Below are 25,151 nucleotides of genomic sequence, written 5' to 3'. Positions count from 1 at the left end.
TAACTTTAAAATATTATATTTCAGAATACATTATTATTATTATTACATTAATTAGTCTTAATTAAATTAGGCTAAACTAAATTGGTTGAGACACTGTCAGAAAGATATTAAATCATAAATATTTAGTGTTAACAATAGTGGACGAACTGTTCATGTTTGCTGCTTCTTTTGTGCTACGATCCAGTTGTTTCTGCAATAAAATAGGAAATCTTTAAGTGGTTGATTTCTTTTTAAGTAGGAGAATCATTTGATTCATGTAACAAGATGTTAAGTTATAAAATATGTCTAATTTAACAGACTTACAATTATTCATCTTATCATATGCGTGTAGCTGATTGTTATAATTTTTAAAGAAGTTTGCATTCCCCCTAATCTATCTTGGGAGCTTGATTCTAACTTTGTCAAGCAATATAGTATTTTGGTACTGTTGCGTTGAAGTTGGATAGTATTTATATCTTTACCGAAAGTAATTAGTAACAGTTGCTTCTTATCCTTGACCTTATTGGATGAGTTATCTAGAAGGAAAATCCAAAACTAATAATTCTTCATATTTGGATAATCAATCTTGATCAAATAATATAATTGTATCTGTATACTGATATAGATGCACATATATGTATATATACATGACTATGAAATCTTACCAGTAGGGGTGGTTTGAATTAACTGCCTTTGTCATCTGACTGTGTGTTAACGAATACTGTTTCTTCATCCTAGAATAGTGCAGGATTTATATTTGGATGTGCAACCAAATTCTGGCGCTCCATGCCTCGTCTTCCCAATCTGAAATAAATCATTTGATATTTAGACAAATATCTTATAATTGATGTTTGATCCAAGCTGGATAAATATATTAATTTGTTACAAGTGTTAAACAACAAACAATAATTAGTATATAAAATACTTTATTTTATTTTACTTTATATTTACAAGTTTATATGATGATTGTGTGAATTGATAGTCATTTGTTTATCAAATAAACGAATGTGTTGTAAAACATTTGGACTAGAGCAAAGAACTACATTTGAGTTTATAACTGTGTTTTAGGTATTTTACATTGCGACCGACCACTGGTCGCGATCCGCAGAAGTCCGCTACAGTCGAAACAGGCAAAGAAACTATTCCAGATGATCCGGAAGGTGAGTCGACAGCGATCGCAAGTGATCTAAATACCCAGAACTGATACATACCAGGTGAGCGACTGATGAGCATCTCAGCGTATCCAGCAAGGTGACCCATGGTCAACAAGGTCCCCAGAGAGATCCCAGCACATCCGGGACGGTAGTCGTCTAAAAGATGTAAATATGTATATAGTATAAGTATAGTCGTAAATTTAAGTTAAGCGATCGCGTCCATACGTTTTTTTATTATTATTATTTACAAAGCATTTGGAAGAGTGCTTGCAACGAATTCACACTTGCAGTAAGACAGTAAGTCAAGAACTGCGTTAATTAAATCTCCAACGCAAATGTCCAAATAAGGCGTAATCGCAAGATGCGATAGAGGTGCGCTGGAACCATGATCACTAGTCCAGATCATTAAGTAATCAGATACAAGTGTGAACCCGGAGCAAACGACTCTCCAAAGCCAGTTTTAGTTTTTACTAATTTTTAGTTACCGAAAAGTCAGGTGATGACTTTGGACGCCTAATTATAAGTCGTAATATAAAAACACAAAAACAGCAAATAAAAACTAAACCTTAAATTGTCTCAGCGGGCATCCGAGAGATCAAAGGTCGAGATAGGGTTCCCAATGACCTGGAACCCCATAACCTATAAAAACTTGAATCTTTGTTCAAACGTAAAGGACCTAGGGATGGAACAGCATCCCAAGTCAATTTGGGACATACGCCCAAAAGGACAAGATGAGATGATAAGATACACATGATCTATATCGGATGCACGCCGAGCCAAACACAAAAAAAAATAAATATACTAAAATATATCAGTTAACATAATATATATTCTCTTAGTTAAATTAAGTATATAACCGATAGGCTAATATTAAGGTCGAATAAACGAGACTCCCGAATGTTGAGACATTATCGTTACGTTTGTTTACCTGTAAAAAGTTATTTACGTTTATTGGCATTTTTAGTTAAACATTCGAGACATTCGTTTATTCCTAAACAAACTTGTGGTGATAATATTTTAATAATAATTTATTTTAGTTGTTTACGGAACACCCACAAGGATAAATGTACGTCATTATTTATTTTATAAATTATTTAGCATGTTTATGCGATAGTGAACCGATCCCGAACATCAGGACACGATAAAAGAGCGATAACCAAAAATTGGTTAAATAGGAACTCTTGTCGAACGCACCTTACACCGATAAAATGCGAAATAGGAACTCTCGCTGAACACGCGCTACACTGCCGCGCAGCGATTCGCGCTGAGCCCAGCAGTGGGGCGCCGCTCCGCGATTGGCCGGCGGGCCAAGGTAGGGCAAGCGGGAGGCGCACTATAAAAGTCGGGAGCGAACATCACTAGACACAGTCGGCACGGTACGGACTCGATCGCACAGTCAGACGTAGTCTGCACGGTTCGAAGACAGTCGTACTTACGGAAGCGTAGACTTTGTTTTACGCGTATCGTGATTCGGGATAACGCGAGTGGCAGTCGTGTGAATACCGTTATTAGGCGAGTAGCATCTTTGCGTGCGAAAGTTGTGCGACTTGTCCGGGACAACACTGTCTCGTTAATTTCGTTCGATCAGTGTATTCGCGTGCAACTGCTAGACGAGCCACGGCGAATCTAGTCCGCGATAAAATCACAATCGTTACGAGACCGTTTAACGAATGCGCAAACTAATAGGCGGCATAACGCTTGTCGCAAGCGAACTGATCGCGAGTGTTTGTGAACGGTAAAATTTACCGTCGTGAGGAAATCAAGCGAGTGTAATCCGTAACCATTGTACAGAGTTCAAGCGTAGGACGCTATTGAATAAACGTTCGTAGTGAAACCTGAAAAAACGTGATCTGTTACTTACCTACGTATCCGCATCCCACGTCGTATCTCCTTCGGGTGTGAATCCGTTCCTAGGGCGTAGAGATAGTCCGTCGGTATCCTGAAATCAAAGGGGAGAAAGCACTTAGTCAAGTTCCTGCGAACTTCCATTGTTCGCACACACCTGACGCAACACTGACTTGCGTCGCAGCGACGGCCATCTTCAAAGGACGGCGCGGCGCATATCAAGGACGGCTCGAGCCTGACCGCATCACCGAGCGTACCTACATCAAAGGAACACTTTGGCTACTTCCACCTTCTTACTTGTTGAGGTTAAAGTAAGTGGCGACCATCAAAGGTAAAAGCGGGACGTCTGTTGGCTGGTAAGTCGGAAGGAGGGCCTCTTCTCTCACAACGTTCGGTCACAGTGAAATAGCGCTCGTCGCAACGTCGCCGTTAGTATTGCCTGATCATTAGCCCGTGGTTTTCGGCACACCGAAATCCATAAACCCCACGTGGCGACCGTGACAGCCGTCAAACGGATTTTGACGGTCCTTTTGGATAGAATCTGTAATCTTCGGATACGAGCCACGAGGGTCCATAAACCCCACGTGGCGACCGTGACAGCCGTCAAACGGATTTTGACGGTCCTTTTGGATAGAATCTGTAATCTTCGGATACGAGCCACGAGGGTCCATAAACCCCACGTGGCGACCGTGACAGCCGTCAAACGGATTTTGACGGTCCTTTTGGATAGAATCTGTAATCTTCGGATACGAGCCACGAGGGTCCATAAACCCCACGTGGTGACCGTGACAGCCGTCAAACGTATTTTGACAGTCCTTTTGGATAGAATATGCAATCTGCGGATAAAATCCCCGCACGATGACTGTGACAGCCATCGAAAATAAATCCGAAACGTTCCGATAAGATTGAAATAAAGTCACGTACGGTTACCAAATACATCAAAGGTAAACCGAGCGCATAACACGTCAATAGGATAGGGCTTGCAAACACGAGTCAAATTAAAATCTATTCGCGAAAATAAAAACTAAAGTTACGCAAAGAACGTGAAAATTATGTAGCGTCAGTAACATACCGCGACAATAAATACTTGATCGAAAAATCATTAAACTATTATCGCGTATAATTCTTGAAAAAAGTATCGCGTGTCTTTCAAATTAGATTAAATTCGAAACGAAAGAAATTCGATCGAAAAATCATTAAACTATTAACGCGTATAATTCTTATTATAAGTATCGCGCATTTTCAAATTAGATTAAATTCGAAATGAAAATATAATTGATCGAAAAATCATTAAACTAATTATTGCGTATAATTCTTTAACCAAAGTATCGCGAATTTTCAAAGTAGATTAAATTCGAAACGAAAATATGTTTGATCGAAAAATCATAAAACCATCTAAATTGTTTTTCGTATAGATTAAATTCGAAACGAACAAACAAAGAGTTAGTCACCCTTGCCTGAAACGGTGGTGCATCGATTACAAATCGTTTCGTGCGAAGATAAATATCCGGAACGATCGCGAACAGACAAATTCGCATCCGACGGCAAACGTTCGTAAAAGTTAAGTCCGAAACGAACCGAAATTAATAAACCACCGTCAATTTATTGATTCATAAAGTTTTCTCGTGAATTATAAGACGCGTATCGATCATATCAAATTCGTTAAATTAACTAACGGTTACATCTCTGCAAAGACGTGAAGATATGTAGCGACTGGGACAAACCGTAGCGAAATAAAACGGATAAATAACCAACAAGTTTGCATGGAATGTAAATGCACAATTAATACACTCGCCAATAAAAGAAGACGGAACAAAGAGTGACGTCTGGCACGAAGTGTAGTGCATACAAGAAAATCCTGATTTTCCTTGTGTTTTTCCTAATTAAAGCAAATAAATAAACGTTGGTCGGCTAATAAAAGAAAGCAAGAAATTGCTTAGCCATTTCATGTTAATTAATTGTGATTTTAATTAATTTCAGTTAATTACGAAGGAAATTATAAAATTTTCCAAAAAATTGATCGATCAAAAGGCGCGAACCACGAGAATAAACTGCGCAGCAAAAGAAAACCGCGCATCAAAGAAGAACCGCGCATCAAAAATAAACCGCGCAACAAAGGGAAACCGCGCAACAAACGGAAGCCGCGCATCAAAGGCGAAGCCGCGAGTCTACTCGTGTTACGCCGACGAGAAACGCGTACCGCGCAGCGACCGAAAGGTCAAACGGCCACCGTGAACACCTGCGTCAAAATCGAAAGGTCAAACGATTACGACTCAACCAACGGGTGTCCACCAAATAAAATCGCGTTGATTTTAATTAATCGGTTTATTTTCAATTATTCGCGTTATATACCGGGTGATTTGATTATTACAGTCCGTTTTAATATAAAATCATTAAAGTAATCAAAGGTAATAGTCTATTATTGACTAATTAATATTATTAATTCTATAAAACGAATAATAATATTTAAAGCTAACGCAATTTCGCGCAAAAATAAGCTTTTAAATTCGGTTATTAAATTCTACGGCACAATGGATAGAGACGAAGACCAAAAAGTTTTCAAGGGAGTACAACACTCACCTGTCTCAACCCTCAGATCTGGAAAGATCAGGAATCCGATGCATAAGTCCGAGAACAACCTGCAAGGTACTTCAATAATGAAGACACCTTTGGAATTAGCCGAAGAAAAAATCAAAAGCCTAGAGGAAAAACTCGAAACCGCTCTGACGGCATTAAAAAACGCCAACGCCTTGATGTTCCGATGCGATTCGCAGAATTCTGTTGCAGAATCAGGCGATGCTACAAACGTGATCGGCACAAGACAGTACGTCGCTCCGATGAACGGGATTAGGTTACCGAAAGGTGGATGGTTGAAAAATCCTTTCGATGAAATAAGATTTAACGGCAAAACCGAGGACACGAATCCAATAAGATTCTTAAAGAAATTTAATTCAATCGCAATATACGAAGAGATCGATGACCGTGATCTATTACACTTCCTTGGAAGGTGCCTGAAGGACCAAGCATCGATATGGTTCGAGATTCAGGACTTCGCTCACATAAACGAAGCCCGAGACGCTTTCATACAGCACTACTGGGGCGATAACCAGCAAGCTAAATTTCGAGAGAAATTATACATGGGACAGTACCATGCGACGAAGACAAGCAATATGTCCGACTACGCATTGGACTTAGCGAGACAGGCTAAATACCTCGATCCACCCATGGCGGATATCGAAATAATCCGTTGCATCAAGAGACACTTCGAAAAAGATGTTTCGCGCGAGATTAGATGGTCCACCACCAAAAACATATCCGACCTGACTGAAGTCTTAGAAGAAATTCAAGATGAAAAACAGGCAGCTGCTGAAGCTAAAACCGCAAGAGAAAAATCTTCGGAAAAAACAACCAACAAGAGCGCAACCAAAAAGAAGCAGGACACGGCTACACACAATCGCAGACCGCAATGGAACGCAAAGAAGAGTCCATATACCGCGAAGGGAGAGCTCAAAGCACTACCCTGGTATGGACAAAACCAGACGAGAAAATCAAAACCTAAAGTGGAGTTTCCAGAATCTGACAGTGATCAGACCCGGAATAAAAACGCAGCGAAATCAAAGAGAGGCAGCAATGCACAAAAAAACTCGAACTTTGAGACGAAAGCGCCGGGAAAAAAAGGAATTTCATCAATACGGCAGAGAGAACTATCGTCGACGGATTCAATCTCATCTTCGGACGAAAATTCGCAGACCAGCGAACCGAAAGAGAAATTTGAGACTAAACAAGTCTCAATAATGAGAACAAGCAAGATTCTCAAAGATTTGAGCGATGACGACGTCGAAGACAACGACGAACAACCATGTCATCCAATCATCGACTTAAGAATCGGCAAAACCCAGATCAGTGCATTAATCGACACTGGAGCTGAGATATCAGTGATGTCAAAGAACACACTGGAAAGGCTGACAAATGCCAGAGAAAATTTAGATAGAATCCCAATTCGCAAATGCAAATTAAAAGGAGCATTTGGCGAGCAGAAACTAACAATCGCCTGCAAGATACAAGTTACACTAGACATCAACGACAAGCAGCTGATTCACGAGTTCTACGTAGTGGACAGACTAGCATTTCCGATGGTTCTAGGACACGACATTTTGATCAAATTCAACGCGATAATCAATTATCACGAGGACACATTTGATGTAAAATTCCAAAATGTCAAAACGCCTGTCAAATTAATATCATCAATTAGTAGAAAGGAGAAAAGTAGAATTAACGAGCGCAAACAACTGCTCGATAGACAGATTAGACAGTTGGAAAAAGAAAAATTAAGAACAACAAAAGAATCGCGAAGAAAAAAGAAAACATCTCAAGGCTAGAAAATAGATTACGCGATCTTAAACTGTCTAAAGAAGAGGATGTAACGGTTCACCTTTCCCGACGCCGCGGATCGGCTCGCCGGTTCCAGGATTCGGGAGGAAGGGGGAGATTCAGACTCGCTTATTCCTTATTAACAATACTTTGGTTTATTCAAAAAGAAACAAGTAAACAAAATGATTGTTGGCATAAAGCCTAAATAGAGAAACTTATTAACTACTCGGTATAAACGAAATGTTTGTTGGCATAAAGCCCTAAATAGAGAAACTTATTGACTACTCGGTATAAACAAAATAAGGAGGCGTATAGCCTGTAGCGGTGTCCGGAAAAGATTTACAAATTACCCGGTATAACTTAGAGATACGGTGTACGGAGGCGTATAGCCTATGGCAGGAAGAAACCGGAAACCGGGAAACCCGGCGTAATGACGAGAAACCCGTCACCCGGTGTATAGCAGGAAGAGACCGGAAACCGGGAAACCCGGCGTAACAACGAGAAACCCGTTGCCCGGCGTGTAGCAGGAAGAGACCGGAAACCGGGAAACCCGGCGTAACAACGAGAAACCCGTTGCCCGATACTAAAGGTAGGAGGCCAGAAACCGAGAAACCCGGCGTAACAACGAGAAGCCCGTTGCCTGGCTAGGAGGTCCGGAACAGGACTGGTGCCGGCTCATCCGTCGAGCCGGCTTATATACCCTGCCGGCGGTTCCCCCACTCTACCTCGAGGCTGTGGTGGGGGTAACGCCGGCGTCGTAGTGGGGCGCCTCTGGGGGTTGTAGTGGGGCGCCCCTGGGGTAGGGTGACCCGTGTATCAGTTATGATTTTGTGCTTAGGGGCGCCTTAGGCGCCATAGCCTCAAGTGGCGGGCGGGTGATCGGCCCGCGAGGCGTTAGTAACGGCTACGCCGTTACACTACCCCCTCCCTAGACGGCGGATCGCACGTGGTTGGCCGAATCGGTCGAACCGTATCGGTCCACCGTCCAGTAGGGGAGGTGGCTCGGAACTTCCGAGTGGCGTGGGCGGTATGGCGCTGGAGGAATCACGGCGGCTGGCCCGGTCCTACGCCCCGATGGTTTCCTCGTCCTCTTCCTCGGATGCCGCCTTGAGGTCCTGCACATGGATGTGGCGGTGCCATCGTCCTCGGGCGTCCTTGAGGTCAACAATTACGGGGGATACGATCCTCCGGACAGTCATCGGTCCGCTGTACTTCGGGGCCAGCTTGGCGTTGAACGCGTTGGCCTTGCTGGACAGGGGGCGGTCGCGTTTCCAGACGCGTTCGCCCAGCTGCGGTCGCCAGTCTCGTCGCCTCAGGTTGTACGGCTTCTCTTGCCGCTGGAAGGCCCGGGCGAGGTGGATTCGGACCACCTTGTAGGCGTCCTCCAACTGGGTCTGGCGGGTGCTTGGTCCTGGTGCTGGTGCGGTTCCTGGTCGATCCTCTGGATGTGGGCGAGCGAGCTCTCGACCATGCAGGATGTAGGCCGGAGTGTATCCGGTGGCCTCATGTCGGGCGGTGTTGATGGCGAACTGTAAGGCGGGGATTCGCTCGTCCCAGTCTTTGTGCCGCCGGCCTACGTACTGGCTGATCATTGTTTTAACCGTACGGTTCGCTCGCTCTACCGGATTGCATTGCGGAGTGTACACGGGGGATGTCCGATGTTGTATCCCGTAGGAAGCTAGCAAGGCCTTAATGCGTTGCGCGACGAACTGAGTCCCGTTATCGGATACCAGGGCGACCGGACACCCGTGCCGGTATATCAGGCGGTCGGTGAGTGCTCGGGCTACGGCTATGGCGGTGGCTATTCTAAGCGGGACCATTTCGATCCACTTACTGAACCGGTCTTGTATGGTTAATAGCCAGGTATGGCCGCTAGTGGATCGAGGCAGGGGACCGATCAGGTCTACGGCGGCTTGTTCCCATGGTGCGCGGACAGAGGTGGCCATCATCCGACCAGCCGGTCGTTGTTGACTGGCCTTGTGCCGCGCACAATTAGCGCACCCTCGGACGTACCGGGCAATTTCCCGAAACATGCCGGGCCAGTAATATAGCTGGGCCACCCGAGCCAATGTTTTGGAAATGCCTAGGTGCCCGGCGGCCGGGTCGTCGTGCATTCGCTGAAGCAGGGCGGGTCGTTGGTCTGTAGGCACGCACTGCTTCCATTGCTCTTCGGCTGGTGTTTCCCGGAAGTCCAGATCGTGGAGTATATGCCTGTACAATCGTTGATCCTGGATTTTATAGTCCGGGTGATCGGTCGGATGTCTCCGTACTTCGGCTAGTTTACGGTGGTACCACCGGCATTTCGGCCGGGTCACCGCCAAAGCTTCCGGGAGGCGGGAGAGGGCATCTGCCACCTGGTTAAGTGTCCCGCGCCGGTACTGGATGTCGAAATCATGTTGTTGTAATTCGAACATCCAGCGGGCTAGTCGTCCGGTAGGGGCCTCGATGTGTTGTAACCACTTTAAAGCTTGGTGGTCGGTCACGACGGTGAATCGGTAGCCCTCGAGGTAATCCCGCATCCGGCGTATACCCCACACGACAGCCAAGCACTCTAGTTCGGTAGCGCTATAATTCTTCTCGGCTGCGTTGAGGGTCCGGCTGGCGTACGCGATAACCCGCTCTCCTTCGCCGAGGTGTTGGGTTAATACGGCCCCTAACCCGTGGGCGCTGGCGTCGGTTTGTAGTAGAAATGGTCGCGCAAAATCTGGACAGGCGAGGACAGGTGCGGTGGTTAAGGCCTGTTTTAGTTTCCGGAACGCGGTTTCTTCTTCTTTTGCCCAGGTCCAGCGCGCTCTCTTTTTAGTGAGTCGAGTGAGAGGGGCGGCGATAGTGGAGAAGTCAGCGATGAATCGGCGGTACCATGACGCTACCCCCAGAAATTGCCGAACCCTGCGGAGGGTCGTGGGGGCAGGCCAATCGGTAATGGCTCGCACTTTTTCTGGGTCCGTCCGGATTCCGTGCCGATCGATAACGTGTCCGAGGTACCGAAGACTTGGCCGGCAGAAGTGACACTTTTCTGGGTTGAGGCGGAGTCGGGCGTCACGGAGGCGGCGAAAGACTTCGGCCAAGTGGCCTAGGTGCTCCTCGAAAGTACGGGACGCGACAACTATGTCGTCCAAGTAGACGAGGACGTGTGGTTCTAACTCGGGTCCTAGCACGGTGTCGAGCAGCCGTTGGAAGGTGGCCGGTGCTGAATGCAGTCCGAATGGCATGACGCGGAACTGCATCAGCCCTCTCCCTGGCACCGTGAAGGCGGTTGCGGGGCGGCTCTCCGGAGTTAGTGGCACTTGCCAATACCCGCTGCGTAGGTCCAACGTGGACAAGTAGTGTGCGCCTCGTAGCTTATCTAAGGTGGCGGCAATGTGAGGCAGCGGGTATGCATCTTTTTCTGAGGCCGCGTTTAATCGGCGGAAGTCTATACAAAATCGGTAGGTCCCGTCTTTCTTCTTTGCCAGCACTATCGGAGAGCTCCAGGCGCTGGTGGAGGGCTCGATGACTCCTTCGGCTTCCATCTTTTGGACCTCTTGGTCGATCACGGCTTGCATGGCCGGATTACGGGGCCGATATCGTTGTTTAATGGGCGGCCCCGGTTTTAGCCGAATTTGGTGTGTGGCTTTGTCGGTCGGGCCGCGGACCGATTCGAACTTTGGAAGTTCGTTATTTAGAAAGGCCTGTAGCCTTAGCGCCTCGCTGGTAGTTCCTGGGCTGATACTGGCTGTCGCGATTCCATCTTTGGTTGTTGTCTCGGTGACAGGTCTGGGCGGCGGGCGCAGCTCGACTCCTAATTTCGCCCAGAGGTCTATGCCTATTAGTACGGCGTTGTCTAGTTGTGGTAGTACGGAGAAGCGGTGGCGGTACGATTTTCCTCGTAACCTGACCGTTGCTTCGATGGTCTCGGCAATGGGGACTTGCGTCCCGTCGGCCAGGCGTATCTGGGCTGCCTTGAGATCTGGGCTAGACGGTGTGCGGTTGATTCGGCGGGCCGTTTCAGCGTTTACGAATGAGATTTCTGAGCCGGAATCGAGGAGGCCCCACAAATGTTGTCCGGCGATCTGGATCCGGAGGTGCGGTCTCGGGTTGTATTTTAGGCCGAGTTGGGCCGGACGACGGCCGCGACGTCTCCGGCCCGCACCCCGTTTCCCGTCGGGGGGTGGCAGTCACGGGTGAGGACCCCGTCCTTGCCACATCTCGAGCAGAATTTCTTCGGAGGTCGCTGGCAGTGCAGGCGTGTATGTCCTCGTTGCTTGCACCTCCAGCAACATTCCTCCCGACTGTAGACCGCGGAAGCTACAACCGGGGTGTGGCTTTGCGGCACGTCCCTTCGTCGTTCCTGTCTTCGGCGGTCGGCTTCTTCGTATTCGGTGGCTCGGATGCTCAGATCCCCGACGCTGAGCACGTCCGCCCGACGGATGTACAATTGGTACTCCGGATCCATGTTTTCGTAGAGCTGTTCCAGTTGGTCTAGGGGTGAATATCCCCCGGCGCGCCGCATCATGGTCAGGACCTCGGTGGCGTACTTTTGGAAGGACTCTTTAGGGCGTTGTTGACGTCCCTGGATCGTCCTTTTCATCTGTCTCTCATACCCGCTTGGCAGGTATTGCTGGCGGACAGCTTGGCGAAAGTCGGCCCAGCTGGCTATGGTATCGCGGATGTTGCGATACCACAGCAGGGCGTCTCCCCGTAAGAGTTCGGGTAGCCCTAACAGCATCTGGGCGTCGGTGTAGCCGTAGCCCAGGCACAGCTCTTCCGTACGCTCGAGGAATGCCAGGGGGTCCTTGCCCTCGAAGTGGCACCCCCATTTTCGGATCTGGTCCATGATCCTGGCTGGTTCAACAGGTGTCGGGGTGGTAGCTTCTTCGTCTTTGGTTGGGCTTCCGGTGGCCATTTCGACGTTGATAGTGGGCACAGGTAGGTGAGTTCGAAATAGCGCGGGGTTTTGCCCGACAAATCGGCGGAGGCGTCGGCGGACCTCGTCTAAAGTTCCTTGGCTATCGATTCCGTGTCTTTTGGCCAAGGCAATAGCTTCGGTTTTTGATAATTGATTTACCCACGCGGGCATCTGGATAGGCTTAAGCGAGTCGGGATCTCCACTGGGCAGGTCCCTGTTCGGGCGCCATGTAACGGTTCACCTTTCCCGACGCCGCGGATCGGCTCGCCGGTTCCAGGATTCGGGAGGAAGGGGGAGATTCAGACTCGCTTATTCCTTATTAACAATACTTTGGTTTATTCAAAAAGAAACAAGTAAACAAAATGATTGTTGGAATAAAGCCTAAATAGAAAAACTTATTAACTATTCGGTATAAACGAAATGTTTGTTGGCATAAAGCCCTAAATAGAGAAACTTATTGACTACTCGGTATAAACAAAATAAGGAGGCGTATAGCCTGTAGCGGTGTCCGGAAAAGATTTACAAATTACCCGGTATAACTTAGAGATACGGTGTACGGAGGCGTATAGCCTATGGCAGGAAGAAACCGGAAACCGGGAAACCCGGCGTAATGACGAGAAACCCGTCACCCGGTGTATAGCAGGAAGAGACCGGAAACCGGGAAACCCGGCGTAACAACGAGAAACCCGTTGCCCGGCGTGTAGCAGGAAGAGACCGGAAACCGGGAAACCCGGCGTAACAACGAGAAACCCGTTGCCCGGCGTGTAGCAGGAAGAGACCGGAAACCGGGAAACCCGGCGTAACAACGAGAAACCCGTTGCCCGGCGTGTAGCAGGAAGAGACCGGAAACCGGGAAACCCGGCGTAACAACGAGAAACCCGTTGCCCGGCGTGTAGCAGGAAGAGACCGGAAACCGGGAAACCCGGCGTAACAACGAGAAACCCGTTGCCCGGCGTGTAGCAGGAAGAGACCGGAAACCGGGAAACCCGGCGTAATGACGAGAAACCCGTCACCCGGTGTATAGCAGGAAGAGACCGGAAACCGGGAAACCCGGCGTAACAACGAGAAACCCGTTGCCCGATACTAAAGGTAGGAGGCCAGAAACCGAGAAACCCGGCGTAACAACGAGAAGCCCGTTGCCTGGCTAGGAGGTCCGGAACAGGACTGGTGCCGGCTCATCCGTCGAGCCGGCTTATATACCCTGCCGGCGGTTCCCCCACTCTACCTCGAGGCTGTGGTGGGGGTAACGCCGGCGTCGTAGTGGGGCGCCTCTGGGGGTTGTAGTGGGGCGCCCCTGGGGTAGGGTGACCCGTGTATCAGTTATGATTTTGTGCTTAGGGGCGCCTTAGGCGCCATAGCCTCAAGTGGCGGGCGGGTGATCGGCCCGCGAGGCGTTAGTAACGGCTACGCCGTTACAAGGACAACCCAAATCAAGAAAATTCCGTCAATAGAACCCCATCGACAAAACCAACAAAATCAAAAAAAGAAGGGGGCACAAAAGAAAAACAAATTAAGAATAAACATACATGGAATAAAAAAACGAACTACAACCAAAAGAGTCAAAAACCAAGAACAAAGTGGATCAATAGCATCTCATTTAAACCAACGAGAAAACATCTAGAAGAATCAAATCTAGAAGGGGGCAATAAAACAAAGCCACAACCCAATAAATCAACAACTTCGAAAAACGAAGGGGGCAAACAAAACGAATCATTGCAAAACGAACATCAGCAATGTAATAAATGCCAGAGTACAGAGATCCAAGAAATAAACAACCAAATAAAAAGACTATACTCAAAAGCTGCAAAATTCAATTATCTGCGAAAGAAAACTTTCAAAGAAATTGCACAAAAAGAACAGTGCATCAAAAGAATGCAGAAAATAAATACCAAACCGAAACAATCACCGATTAAGAAAAATTACCAATGGAGAAGAAATAACAACGTACAACCTCCTACAATGTCAAAACAACAACAAAAAGACAATAACCAATCTTCCACCTCAACGTCAGAAGAAACATCAACAAAAACTGACGAAAGCATTAACCCAAAACCAAGTACTTCTCGAATAGAAGGGGGCAACCAGAAAAATAAACAACAAAAGGCAACAGAACCCGGAATAATAATTGATAAGGAAGTCAACGAAAGGTTATTGAAATTAATAAACAAGGCAGAAAAATTACTAGACGATGAAACAACATCTTCCGAATTAGAAACAACTACGGAATCGTCAAGTAATAATTCTACCGAGACAGAAGAAATCATTCGATTTTTTCAAGCTAAAGAATCTGAAGAACAGCGACAAAAACCATCAAGATATATTCCTACGCGAAAAGCTTCTAGAAAAGTAAAAACTAGAAGGGGGCGTAGAACAACAAACAAAAATTCGAAGAAAAGGAAAAATAAGAAGTAATTCATTTTCCTAATGACTACCTTGTAAATACTTGTAAATATATTAATTATAAAAATAATAAAATAAATAGTATTAAAATATTAACTATATTCAGAGTTTATATTAAAAATGGGCACGTAAAAAAACCCAAGAATTAATTGATTTGAGTTATTTTATCACTTAGGTGAATAATTTTTTTTTAACATTATCAACAATCAATAATAATTTTTAATAATAACATTTTCAGTTTATCACAATTAATAGTCAAAGGGATATTATAAAACCCAATTTTTTTTTATAAGAAAAATATAAAATGATTAAAAATTTAATATGCTAGAAATTAAGTTTGAATAATACATAGTTATCCCTAAATATAATCACTAATAAAACAACGAGGTACAATCAATAACAAATTGAAAACATTTTTATTTTAGAATTTAATTCCAATTTAAGTCCAAATTGGAAGGGGGAATAATAAACCCAAATTAAATATATAATATTTTAATTTATTCTGAATAAAAGAAACCTCGCAACAAAATTTTATTATGTAGTCATAAGAAGAAAAACGTAAATATTAAGCTAGTCTTAAGAAACCTTCTAACAAAAATTAGAAGGGGGCAAAAGCCATATAAATAATTATTTTGATTATTAAAGTTACTTACATAAATATATGTACAGCAATAATTTTTTTTTTTTTTGGTTGAAAAACACAACAATCATAAAAACAAGTAGTTTTTTTTTATTATTATTTTTACCATATGTACATAGTTACGATATTAATAGATAAGATATAAATTTAGCTAAAATTAACGTCTTTCATTTTAAGTATAAACCTAGCTAAAATAATTAGTTTTAATCAAGATAATGATCAATATTTTAACAAATATTTAATTTTAACAATAAGTATAACATTTTATTTTAACCTTATGAAAAAAATGTACAGTTATACTCAGTAAATTTAAGATACTAGAATAAGTTTAGATAATAAGATACATAGTTTTAAGTACCGAAAAAGCAAAATTCCATTTTTCTCATATAATAGAGATGGAATAATAAGCGGACCTAGAATCAAACAAGGGAGTCAAACACAACTCATTACAATAATTAGTTTCACTCCAACACACTAAACCCAAAATTTGAAAAACTTACCTTATAAGACGATCATCCCAGCGAAGTTAAATCATCCAACCACAGAAGGGAAATCCCAGCTCCAAGAACCTACAAAACAGAAAAAAAACAATTAACTCAAAACAGGACAAAACGGAACAATACTTAATAACACAAAATCCGAAATCCAGCGAAGACATCAGCTGCATAAAACCTGAAAAAAGAAAAGAAGAATTAAACAATTCACACTTCCAAACGATTAACAGAAATTATAAATTAACTCGATCACACGAACGATTGATACTGAAAAAAGGAAAACCAGCGAAATATAATTTCATCACCGGACAAACAACATATATCGACAATAACGGAACTCCGCCAGTCGTATCAAGTGACGCAACGAAGCAGCCAAAAGACCGCGTAGAGGGGGAACCTCAAGCAGACGACGCAACGTACCGTGACGTCGCGACAACGCGCAACGGCACGTCACAAAACGACCGCGCATCAATCGAGCAACACGTGCAAATTCGCGAGTGGACAATTTCGACAAGCAGACAAGAGATGCATGCCGAAATGGATAGTGAGTCCGAATCGCTCGACAACCGAGAACACGAGCTATTAGAATTGTTGCAAGAAGAACTGAAGCAACGAAAAAACGCGAGAAGAAAGAAACGTATCGCATCGATGGAGAAAACGCTCGAAGAACTGCGAAAAAAACCAATCACCGATACGGAGAGTGAAGGAGAAGAAATCCTCAACCAACTCAAACAAGATTTGATTGAGACGAACTCCGAATCCCATACACATGTCGATAAATGCATTCTCGTCAACTATGCAAACGACATCGTAGTGACAGTAACAGGCATGACTAAGATTACTTGTAACAAAGGAATCGAAGCATTATCCAATCTTCCGATCACGATTACTCACGAAATCAATGGGAAAAACGCAGCTAAAAAAGTCACAACTAATTGGGCTGATAAACTCGTTACCGTATTTATGGAAGGCCCCAACAGAAATCGGCAATTCATAATTTACGATAATAAGGACTTACGACCGATAACATCAAAAAAGACCGCATCTGCAGACCAACCCGAGCAGAATCAAATCGCGAGTAAAGATCCGTCAACACCCGAAAATCCAAATACAGTGTCTACACATGAATCAAAGGTAACGTCGAATTCAAAAAAGAAAGAAGCTGAAGTACATAAATCGATCAAGCACAGTACTCCATCTACATCGTTTGCGAAAACACTCAAACGCAGTAAAGAACTCAGACGTCCTATAATCATCTCGGAATCTGAAGAAGAAGTGGACGAAAATCAGCCACCGAATCATCAAGATCCACCAAAGACATCCAGTGGCAAACAAAAAGCTACGCCGGGATTGAGGATCAAGAGCGTGCAAAACGTATCAAAGGAACTCAGATGCCTAATTAAAGACGCAGGAGCTCCTACAGCGATGTTAAAACGGCGAAACAAAAGTAAAGTTTCGTACGTCGAACAGTCTTCTCAAGAGTCGTCCGACGAAGATAAAATTCAGTCGAAAGAGCCAAGGCCGAAAAAGACTAAGCGACAGAATAGCGCACAGACACCATCGCCTGAGCAGCCATCTGCGGATTCTGGTAAGATAATTCCAGAAGGATGCATACATACTCCTGAAATAATCGAAGGGGGTACCACTGGTCGCGATCCGCAGAAGTCCGCTACAGTCGAAACAGGCAAAGAAACTATTCCAGATGATCCGGAAGGTGAGTCGACAGCGATCGCAAGTGATCTAAATACCCAGAACTGATACATACCAGGTGAGCGACTGATGAGCATCTCAGCGTATCCAGCAAGGTGACCCATGGTCAACAAGGTCCCCAGAGAGATCCCAGCACATCCGGGACGGTAGTCGTCTAAAAGATGTAAATATGTATATAGTATAAGTATAGTCGTAAATTTAAGTTAAGCGATCGCGTCCATACGTTTTTTTATTATTATTATTTACAAAGCATTTGGAAGAGTGCTTGCAACGAATTCACACTTGCAGTAAGACAGTAAGTCAAGAACTGCGTTAATTAAATCTCCAACGCAAATGTCCAAATAAGGCGTAATCGCAAGATGCGATAGAGGTGCGCTGGAACCATGATCACTAGTCCAGATCATTAAGTAATCAGATACAAGTGTGAACCCGGAGCAAACGACTCTCCAAAGCCAGTTTTAGTTTTTACTAATTTTTAGTTACCGAAAAGTCAGGTGATGACTTTGGACGCCTAATTATAAGTCGTAATATAAAAACACAAAAACAGCAAATAAAAACTAAACCTTAAATTGTCTCAGCGGGCATCCGAGAGATCAAAAGTCGAGATAGGGTTCCCGATGACCTGGAACCCCATAACCTATAAAAACTTGAATCTTTGTTCAAACGTAAAGGACCTAGGGATGGAACAGCATCCCAAGTCAATTTGGGACATACGCCCAAAAGGACAAGATGAGATGATAAGATACACATGATCTATATCGGATGCACGCCGAGCCAAACACAAAAAAAAATAAATATACTAAAATATATCAGTTAACATAATATATATTCTCTTAGTTAAATTAAGTATATAACCGATAGGCTAATATTAAGGTCGAATAAACGAGACTCCCGAATGTTGAGACATTATCGTTACGTTTGTTTACCTGTAAAGAGTTATTTACGTTTATTGGCATTTTTAGTTAAACATTCGAGACATTCGTTTATTCCTAAACAAACTTGTGGTGATAATATTTTAATAATAATTTATTTTAGTTGTTTACGGAACACCCACAAGAATAATGTACGTCATTATTTATTTTATAAATTATTTAGCATGTTTATGCGATAGTGAACCGGTCCCGAGCATCAGGACACGATAAAAGAGCGATAACCAAAAATTGGTTAAATAGGAACTCTTGTCGAACGCACCTTACACCGATAAAATGCGAAATAGGAACTCTCGCTGAACACGCGCTACACTGCCGCGCAGCGATTCGCGCTGAGCCCAGCAGTGGGGCGCCGCTCCGCGATTGGCCGGCGGGCCAAGGTAGGGCAAGCGGGAGGCGCACTATAAAAGTCGGGAGCGAACATCACTAGACACAGTCGGCACGGTACGGACTCGATCGCACAGTCAGACGTAGTCTGCACGGTTCGAAGACAGTCGTACTTACGGAAGCGTAGACTTTGTTTTACGCGTATCGTGATTCGGGATAACGCGAGTGGCAGTCGTGTGAATACCGTTATTAGGCGAGTAGCATCTTTGCGTGCGAAAGTTGTGCGACTTGTCCGGGACAACACTGTCTCGTTAATTTCGTTCGATCAGTGTATTCGCGTGCAACTGCTAGACGAGCCACGGCGAATCTAGTCCGCGATAAAATCACAATCGTTACGAGACCGTTTAACGAATGCGCAAACTAATAGGCGGCATAACGCTTGTCGCAAGCGAACTGATCGCGAGTGTTTGTGAACGGTAAAATTTACCGTCGTGAGGAAATCAAGCGAGTGTAATCCGTAACCATTGTACAGAGTTCAAGCGTAGGACGCTATTGAATAAACGTTCGTAGTGAAACCTGAAAAAACGTGATCTGTTACTTACCTACGTATCCGCATCCCACGTCGTATCTCCTTCGGGTGTGAATCCGTTCCTAGGGCGTAGAGATAGTCCGTCGGTATCCTGAAATCAAAGGGGAGAAAGCACTTAGTCAAGTTCCTGCGAACTTCCATTGTTCGCACACACCTGACGCAACACTGACTTGCGTCGCAGCGACGGCCATCTTCAAAGAACGGCGCGGCGCATATCAAGGACGGCTCGAGCCTGACCGCATCACCGAGCGTACCTACATCAAAGGAACACTTTGGCTACTTCCACCTTCTTACTTGTTGAGGTTAAAGTAAGTGGCGACCATCAAAGGTGAAAGCGGGACGTCTGTTGGCTGGTAAGTCGGAAGGAGGGCCTCTTCTCTCACAACGTTCGGTCACAACATAATGTTTTTTCTTAACTGCAATGCAACAGACAATTACTATAATTGATTAACTTCGAAACTAGACAAATATCTGACTATTCTCAAGTGTTAAATGGAAAACAGTAAGCATAATATTTATACCTGCTAACATTTGTTTAATGTAATGAATCTTCTATAAACGAGGTGCACGCAGACGAAAAGATAGCTAACGGTCTTTCTGCGGATATTAATATATGATAATTCTATGGAATTACATAAACAGTCTAAGTATTCTAGTAATATGCATAGTATTTGGACTACGAATATATTTGCAGGATTTAGAAATTACTATTTAAAATACTGAGTCTATGAGCGAACATGCATTGTCTTACTACACATTAAATATTTTAGTTAGTCACTATCTTGTGTAAATATTATAGCTAAGTATTCATCATTGATATCATCTAAAATAACATTAATCTTATTACGATGGAGTTGGTAAATCTTATAGTGCTGTGTTTGAACACCTCCTTAAAACAGTGTCAAGGATCGTTTTTGTGTTTGTTACTGCGCTTTTGCGTTTTGCATCCTGTTCCTCAATCTGAAATACAACAGAGAGTTTATATCATATATGACTAATTATGAAGTCGTATAGGAATAATTGACTAATCTTAAATGACAAACACCAGTAATAGAGTATAATATCGTTTATACTTACATATCTGTGTTGTATTATATCCTCAAACAAAGGAAGTTTGTAGGAGAAAGATAGTTTTGTGGCCTTAGGTGATATTACCTGGAATCATACAAATATTAGGACTATTTTAATACTAGCAAGTTTACAGATTGATACTGAAAAACAGACTTGAACAGTTAGTATTCTTCTACAAAGTTCAGAAAAATAAAGTTGGTGGTGAAATCTATAATATACTTTGACCTATTGTTTAATACTTTAGTTTGTGATAGCCAAAGAAACACTAATTTTATATATAACCGAATTGGATAAATTTATAGTGCGGTGATAAAAATTCATTTTAGATCAGTGCTGAGAAACACTTTTGCGTTGCAATCGTGCCTTGGCGCCTACATCTTATCCCTATAATCCAAAACATAGCAGACAGTTAATATTTGACCAATTGTTTTCAAGTTGGATACACGTAACTAATGAATTTCAAGTGTTAGATGGTAATAGCGAGATGTGATATTATATTAATATCGCACCTGTAATTATAATCACCTATGATGGGTTTATAACACCATTTATAACAACTAACTGATGCATAAATAAGGTGCCGGAAGTTCAAATAACTTGGTGGTCTTCCCGTTGTGTGAAATATCATAATCATCTGAAATTACATAGAATTGATTACTTTTTAGTAATACGTCTACTCATACAAATACTTTGACTACTTTAAAGCTGTTTGTAACAAGTTTATAGACCGATATTGAAAATAGACTTGAATAGTTAATATTCTTTTATAAAGTTTTTAAAATATAAGCCGGTGGTGAATCTATAATATTCTTTGACTTGTTGTTTTAAAATACTCTAGTTTAAGAAATATATTAGCGTTGAATATCTCTTGATACTAGTTAAATAATACTAACCTTATATACGTTCGATTTAGACGAATTATATAGTGCTGTGCTAAATCCCGTCCAAGAACAGTGTTAAGCAATGCACATGTGCTGTAACCGCGTCTTGGCATTTTACATCTTCCCTATAATCTAAAACATAATAGATAGTTAACACTTGACTAATTAACTTAAGTTAGATGTATGCAACTATTAAATTTTAAGTGTTAAATTAGGATACTAAAGTGTAGTAGTATATTGGTACTACACCTATAATTATAATTACCTATGAAGCATCTATAATAACTAATGGATGCATAAATGGAAGTTCAAAATAGCTGAGTGATCTTCCTTTGAGTTAAACATGACAGTCATCTGAAATTATACAGACTCTTTAGTTATTTCTAGTAATAAGTTCACTAAGCTGAAAATAAATCAACAAAACAGAATTGAACGGATTAATATATACTTTAGAATGTCTTATGATCATTCTTTCTCTAAGTTGGTGATGAAACATGCGCAGTTTTGTTTCACTACCTATTGAGCGTTTCGCTGGGAATTATTACAAGTGCTGTGATGAAATGTCAAATTCCTGAATTGATGCTCTTATACATCCTAATTTGGGACGGAGTGGGTCTTCGTTGAGATTCTGAAGCTGCCTTCTTGGTTATCTTGGAATTGTTGATGCGCTGGAATCCCTGAGACCCCTCAGATGCTTCTGGTGATCCTACGGAGTCTTTCATCATCTTGGAGTTCTGTCCGCTGCGTAAAGATAAGTGAAATTAATATACATGTATGTTTTATGTGATAAATAGAGTGACGTTAAATGACAATTGGTTCAATTTGCATATGACTGTGTGATTTCTTAATGAATATAAACTAAGTAGTCAATGAATCTTACATATCGGGACTGTAATCAATAATTAGTAGAAATGGATTTAAGAATATTACATTAGAACATAACTTTTGATACATATATACATATATATAAATAAGACAATTTTATAATTATTCAATAATTAATATTTAATATTTGAACTGTAACGGCGTGTCCGTTACTAACGCCTCGCGGGCCGATCACCCGCCCGCCACTTGAGGCTATGGCGCCTAAGGCGCCCCTAAGCACAAAAACATAACTGATACACGGGTTACCCTACCCCAGGGGCGCCCCACTACAACCCTCAGAGGCGCCCCACTACGACGCCGGCGTTACCCCCACCACAGCCTCGATATAGAGTGGGGGAACCGCCGGCAGGGTATATAAGCCGGCTCGACGGATGAGCCGGCACCAGTCCTGTTCCGGACCTCCTAGCCAGGCAACGGGCTTCTCGTTGTTACGCCGGGTTTCCCGGTTTCTGGCCTTCTACCTTTAGTATCGGGCAACGGGTTTCTCGTTGTTACGCCGGGTTTCCCGGTTTCCGGTCTCTTCCTGCTACACGCCGGGCAACGGGTTTCTCGTTGTTACGCCGGGTTTCCCGGTTTCCGGTCTCTTCCTACTACACGCCGGGCAACGGGTTTCTCGTTGTTACGCCGGGTTTCCCGGTTTCCGGTCTCTTCCTGCTACACGCCGGGCAACGGGTTTCTCGTTGTTACGCCGGGTTTCCCGGTTTCCGGTCTCTTCCTGCTACACGCCGGGCAACGGGTTTCTCGTTGTTACGCCGGGTTTCCCGGTTTCCGGTCTCTTCCTGCTATACACCGGGTGACGGGTTCCTCGTCATTACGCCGGGTTTCCCGGTTTCCGGTTTCTTCCTGCTATAAGCTATACGCCTCCGTACACCATATCTCTAAGTTATACCGGGTAATTTGTAAATCTTTTCCGGACACCGCTACAGGCTACACGCCTCCGCATTTTGTTTATACCGGGTAGTCAATAAGTTTCTCTATTTAAGGCTTTATGCCAACAAACATTTTGTTTATACCGAGTAGTCAATAAGTTTCTCTATTTAAGGCTTTATGCCAACAAACATTTTGTTTATACCGAGTAGTCAATAAGTTTCTCTATTTAGGCTTTATGCCAACAAACATTTTGTTTATTTGTTTCTTTTTGAATAAACCAAAGCATTGTTAATAAGGAATAAGCGAGTCTGAATCTCCCCCTTCCTCCCGAATCCTGGAACCGGCGAGCCGATCCGCGGCGTCGGGAAAGGTGAACCGTTACATGGCGCCCGAACAGGGACCTGCCCAGTGGAGATCCCGACTCGCTTAAGCCTATCCAGATGCCCGCGTGGGTAAATCAATTATCAAAATCCGAAGCTATTGCCTTGGCCAAAAGACACGGAATCGATAGCCAAGGAACTTTAGACGAGGTCCGCCGACGCCTCCGCCGATTTGTCGGGCAAAACCCCGCGCTATTTCGAACTCACCTACCTGTGCCCACTATCAACGTCGAAATGGCCACCGGAAGCCCAACCAAAGACGAAGAAGCTACCACCCCGACACCTGTTGAACCGGCCAGGATCATGGATCAGATCCGAAAATGGGGGTGCCACTTCGAGGGCAAGGACCCCCTGGCATTCCTCGAGCGTACGGAAGAGCTGTGCCTGGGCTACGGCTACACCGACGCCCAGATGCTGTTAGGGCTACCCGAACTCTTACGGGAGACGCCCTGCTGTGGTATCGCAACATCCGCGATACCATAGCCAGCTGGGCCGACTTTCGCCAAGCTGTCCGCCAGCAATACCTGCCAAGCGGGTATGAGAGACAGATGAAAAGGACGATCCAGGGACGTCAACAACGCCCTAAAGAGATCCTTCCAAAAGTACGCCACCGAGGTCCTGACCATGATGCGGCGCGCCGGGGGATATTCACCCCTAGACCAACTGGAACAGCTCTACGAAAACATGGATCCGGAGTACCAATTGTACATCCGTCGGGCGGACGTGCTCAGCGTCGGGGATCTGAGCATCCGAGCCACCGAATACGAAGAGGCCGACCGCCGGAGACAGGAACGACGAAGGGACGTGCCGCAAAGCCACACCCCGGTCGTAGCTTCCGCGGTCTACAGTCGGGAGGAATGTTGCTGGAGGTGCAAGCAACGAGGACATACACGCCTGCACTGCCAGCGACCTACGAAGAAATTCTGCTCGAGATGTGGCAAGGACGGGGTCCTCACCCGTGACTGCCACCCCCCGACGGGAAACGGGGTGCGGGCCGGAGACGTCGCGGCCGTCGTCCAGCCCGACTCGACCTAAAATACAACCCGAGACCGCACCTCCGGATCCAGATCGCCGGACAACATTTGTGGGGCCTCCTCGATTCCGGCTCAGAGATCTCATTCGTAAACGCTGAAACGGCCCGCCGAATCAACCGCACACCGTCTAGCCCAGATCTCAAGGCAGCCCAGATACGCCTGGCCGACGGGACCCAAGTCCCCATTGCCGAGACCATCGAAGCAACGGTCAGGTTACGAGGGAAATCGTACCGTCACCGCTTCTCCGTACTACCACAACTAGACAACGCCGTACTAATAGGCATAGACCTCTGGGCGAAATTAGGAGTCGAGCTGCGCCCGCCGCCCAGACCTGTCACCGAGACAACAACCAAAGATGGAATCGCGACAGCCAGTATCAGCCCAGGAACTACCAGCGAGGCGCTAAGGCTACAGGCCTTTCTAAATAACGAACTTCCAAAGTTCGAATCGGTCCGCGGCCCGACCGACAAAGCCACGCACCAAATTCGGCTAAAACCGGGGCCGCCCATTAAACAACGATATCGGCTCCGTAATCCGGCCATGCAAGGCCGTGATCGACCAAGAGGTCCAAAAGATGGAAGCCGAAGGAGTCATCGAGCCCTCCACCAGCGCCTGGAGCTCTCCGATAGTGCTGGCAAAGAAGAAAGACGGGACCTACCGATTTTGTATAGACTTCCGCCGATTAAACGCGGCCTCCGAGAAAG

The 25,151-nt window shown here is 44.6% G+C and overlaps 1 long non-coding RNA gene across 6 annotated transcripts; it reads right to left on the bottom strand.

Annotated features, from left to right (window-relative positions):
- On the bottom strand, positions 1-22,821 carry LOC114945628 (uncharacterized). Of its 6 annotated transcripts, none has more exons than XR_014925226.1 (11): positions 22,625-22,821; positions 21,795-22,019; positions 21,544-21,632; positions 21,291-21,410; positions 20,907-21,031; positions 20,637-20,781; positions 20,404-20,481; positions 19,848-20,286; positions 645-783; positions 304-515; positions 1-190 (listed from the first exon to the last, which is right to left on the bottom strand). It is a non-coding gene; the product is annotated as an uncharacterized LOC114945628 (long non-coding RNA). The 6 variants fall into 6 exon arrangements; XR_014925228.1 differs by having other exon boundaries at positions 20,923-21,031; XR_014925229.1 differs by lacking the exon at positions 20,637-20,781 and having other exon boundaries at positions 19,848-19,923; positions 20,174-20,286; positions 22,625-22,816.
- Between the last annotated feature and the right edge of the window lie 2,330 nt (positions 22,822-25,151).

This window comes from Nylanderia fulva, unplaced genomic scaffold (assembly GCF_048542155.1).
Source record: "Nylanderia fulva isolate GAGA-0341 unplaced genomic scaffold, ASM4854215v1 Scaffold333, whole genome shotgun sequence".
Taxonomy (NCBI): domain Eukaryota; kingdom Metazoa; phylum Arthropoda; class Insecta; order Hymenoptera; family Formicidae; genus Nylanderia; species Nylanderia fulva.
This window is presented reverse-complemented; position numbering and strand designations above follow the sequence as displayed.